Below are 4,095 nucleotides of genomic sequence, written 5' to 3'. Positions count from 1 at the left end.
TCACGCAACTTTTTTATTCGTGTTTCAATTCGTTTTTTCGAGGCCTTTAGTTTTGCTTTCGTCGCGCTCGGGCGGTGCGCTCGAACCAAGCGCATGCATGAATGCCACTTCGAGCCTTGCAAAATACGGTAGCAAAAGGAAATTCTTTGGGCAGGTGGTTTATCACCGTTAGTTAGGCGACTATGCCAATGTCATAGCGTAGTGGAAAATAATACTTTCATCGGTCAGCAATGGGCGTTGTGTCAGCTGCCTTATCGTGAACTATCATAAATGTGATGGGAGTAAAATTGTTTTCTTTGTATAGTTTGCTCATTACAGTTTGGCTCCCACGAAGCTTAACCATGGCAAATTTAGGTCCCTTTTTGAAGCATCTCAATTGTTGTGCTCCGCCATGCGTTTATGGCGTGTGGAGTATCGCTAATCTTATCGTTATTTTGTATTTTGTGGTGTGATAACGAGATAACAGTTTTTTTTACATTTTCCCTGTTTGACATGCACTTTGACAAGGCTGGAGGACTAACTATGCACCGATTAGGTGAATTCGGGCTTTAAGGGAAAGTAGAACTTAATCGTTAGTCGTTCATAGGTATAGCTTGCAAGCGCAGCCGAGTTAAAACTAAAAAAAAAATAATGTTCTGCCTACTTCGCGTGTTCGTGTCTCACGCATGTCGGCATAGACCCAGGATACCCATATACAGTAAACCTGCATTTTCTCTCATAAACGAATATTCTAAAATACAATTAAAGGTGTTGTGCCACCAAATTTTAAGTCTGTAAAAAGCCTGCTGTAGGCTTCCTCTGCATGCAACGACCCTCAACACGAAGTGCTGGGTACAGCAAGCGCTTAATATATATTTTAATTCGCTTCTAAAAATTACCTAAATGCTCTTCTGGAAATCGGGACCCATCGCTAGCGCCACTAACCATGACGTCAGTGAATTGCCAGCGCAGCAAAGTTTGTGACGTCATACAACGCTAGCGACTCGAGCGACGTGAACGTGAACTCCAGTTACCACAGTTTGTTTGGTCGCTTGGTCGTATCGACACACTATATACCGATACGACGGCGACGACGACGCGACGCCGACGAGTCGTTAAAACAACGGCCAACTGCCGAATTGCCAGACCGCGTTGTCGTCACACCACGCCGACGGCGACACAAACACGTCGGCCGATGGAAAGTCGCCGTAGTGTGACTGACTCGCCGACCGAAGACGCCAACAAAACCGGTCGCCTGACTGGTCGCACGACGCGTCGTCAATCGACCGAGAAGCGAAAACTGCGCCCCGACAACATTCGTGCCGCAATGAACGCGGCTCTATTTTGTTAGTTTCTGGAGGGTACTAAACGCAGTAAGTTCCATGAAGCCCATACAACTCAACACTAGCGCTAATGCGATCCGTATTTTGGCGTTCGACGCTTCGGCCGTGCTCTTCGGCGACGCCGCTACCCCGGAATGCGTGTGCGATCGGCTCGCCTGTAGAAAATATAAGGTCAGTTTCGTGCAGAAGAACAGTTACGTAGGTTAATTTGGGTAATAAGAGATCAGTATCGGCAAAGGTTTTTAACGTAAAACGTAAAACCAAAGCACGGCAAGCACTATCCCTTCAGTGCAAAATCGCGTCGCAGCCGGGCACACTTATTTTTGCGAGCGCTTTCGCAGAAGAGCAGAGTTGATGGCGATAAGCTGTCGCGGGGGCTTCGCGGAACCTTGCTGCGCAAGCGCTATTTAAAAAAAATGTGAGTTTACAAGCCAGGAATTCTGTAAATTAGCTAGTAAACACCGACGTACGACTCCAAGGATGGGCCTCCATCTAGTACACCGGCTATATCGCGGGGTAGAATCGTTTGTTCGCTGGCTCAGTGGTCTCGCGCGTTCCGCCCATCCGGTCAACGTTGCCGGTTCGATTCGCGGCGGGGGCAGCTTTTTTTTTTTTTTTTTTTTTTTTAGCGTTTTTTAGCATTTTTATGGTTTGCAAATCCATGGTTTTCATTTGTCTGCATCCGAGGATGCCATGGAGGAAAAAAAAGCTTAGGAGAGGCCCCCAGCTATCCCCGCGCATTGGCAAAAGTGTGGAGGAAGTCACGTGTTTTCGGCGGCCATTGGAAGTAGCGTTAGCAACGGCGTCCTAGCAACAGCCCGCCCGCCGTTCGCCAGTCATGGAGGAAAGGCAGCGCCTGCCTTGTCGTCCGATTGCGAAGATTGCTGCTTCGCTTTGCTGCGCTGTGGTCTTGCGGAACTCGAAAAGGATGCTGCGAGTTGCGACAGCTGCGCCGATGTGAATATGTCATTTAATTTCTACTTGCAAGTGCACCTTGTACCGCGTCAAGCTATTGCTCCGGTCGCGATCACGACGCGCCTATTGAAGTGCAGATATCGTGAACGCGCCGTCCCGTCGTACGCGCGGACACCCGTCTGGTAGATTTTCGGGAAGTGATACACGGTGTGCAGTACGTAGGCGACTTGCAACCGAACGATTCGCAACTCAATTTTTTGGTTATCGCCGTTGCAATATTTAGGCCGGCAATGCGCGGCAGTGTTTTTGCAACTGTTACAAGGTAGATTCCCAGTTGATATAATTCCATCGTCCTATTACCTTAGTAGGTGTCCGTCTGTTGACTGGAAAAGTCCTGGATCTGGAATCTGGATCTTTTTGTGGTCTCGCTCTGGATTTCACTTTTCAACGCTTCATACTGCGAGGTTAGTGTATGAACGTTTTCAACTGATATCACCTTGAATTTACTGACACTGAGACAAGTTGAAACTTGGCGAAAAAAAGTTTATTGACGCTACCCACCCTCTCATTTTTTTTTACTCAATAAAACGTTTTGCCTCCTCCTCCTCCTCCTCCTCCTCCTCCTCCTCCTCCTCCTCCTTCGCAAAAAATTCTATCGAAGGCACGCGAACAACGGTAAAAACATTCCACAATTTTTTAGCGTGAAATCTGCATGAAGTACTGCTTACCTATATATATAGAACGGCTGTTTAATTGACTAGTCATCTCTGGGATTGCCAGTGAAACTGCAACGCAAACTTGGGCACTTTCCAGTCCGGTAGCCGCACGGCGTTCGCCCACTGTTTGCGGCGTTCTCCATCGCTTGGGAACCTATAAACGGCGGCGATTGCAAACAAAGGATGAATGCACACCAATGTACAGCAATACTTGTCAGCGGAATGATGCACTAACCGGTGGAAAGTGACGCCCAATTCCTTGGGTACCGATCGCGACTTGCAGCCTGGCACCGAGCATTGCGGTATTGTTAGAGCGAGCCGCTTCGCAAACCTGCTGCGGCCACACTGAAGACGTGTAACAGTGTAACCGCGCGTTTAGGTTCACGGTCACGCGCTGCAAAACGGCCTTCTACCTGCCTATCAGCTGATTTCCGCCGGCTCGGCGCTGGCAGATGCAGACGACATGAGACGCGATACAGGACGGAGGAGGCGGAGAAGGTGCACCGAGAGAGAGAGGCAAAAAGAGTCCGCCAATGGCATGGAGGGCCAATGGTCCGCCATTCGACTTACAGAAATGGCGTTTCCGGCTGCGCTGGGTGTGACGTCAGGGCCTCTCCTAAGCTTTTCTTTCCTCCATGGAGGATGCAGACAAAGAATCCGCGTCGGAGCTGTCGCGGCTTGACGTGACGAGTCGGCGTGTTTACTTCCGTGGTGAAGCACGTATGTGGGGGAGCAGACGCCGCAGTAAAGTCGCAACGTACCGCAGCGCCGCCGTGGCAGAGCCTCCTCGAAACACTGTGACGTCACTGCTTGAATCGGCGCCCAGAAACCGAAACCGAATCCTGTTCACATGAATCGTGCGATAATAAATTTTTCACTCAGAATATGTGCGTGTGAGAGCATGTATCATGCTTTCTAACGAATTATAAAACGTTTGCAACAAAGAATGCACAAGCAACAAATTTGGTGGCACAACACCTTTAAGGACATCACTGGACATCGGTGCGGAGTGTGGCTCGGGGAGTGTGCACGGGCTCGGGCATACCCAAAAGCCCGGGCCGACACGGCCCGTGGTCCGAGCTCTGGCCGCCGACAACTTTTCTCCCGGTTCCGTGCGGGTCACGGGCTGAAATATTAATACT

The sequence above is a fragment of the Haemaphysalis longicornis genome, unplaced genomic scaffold (assembly GCF_048455015.1).
Source record: "Haemaphysalis longicornis isolate Haplotype H1 unplaced genomic scaffold, Haemaphysalis longicornis Haplotype H1 scaffold_2, whole genome shotgun sequence".
Taxonomy (NCBI): domain Eukaryota; kingdom Metazoa; phylum Arthropoda; class Arachnida; order Ixodida; family Ixodidae; genus Haemaphysalis; species Haemaphysalis longicornis.
The sequence above is the reverse complement of the archived record's forward strand: the minus strand, read 5'-3'. Positions refer to the sequence as shown.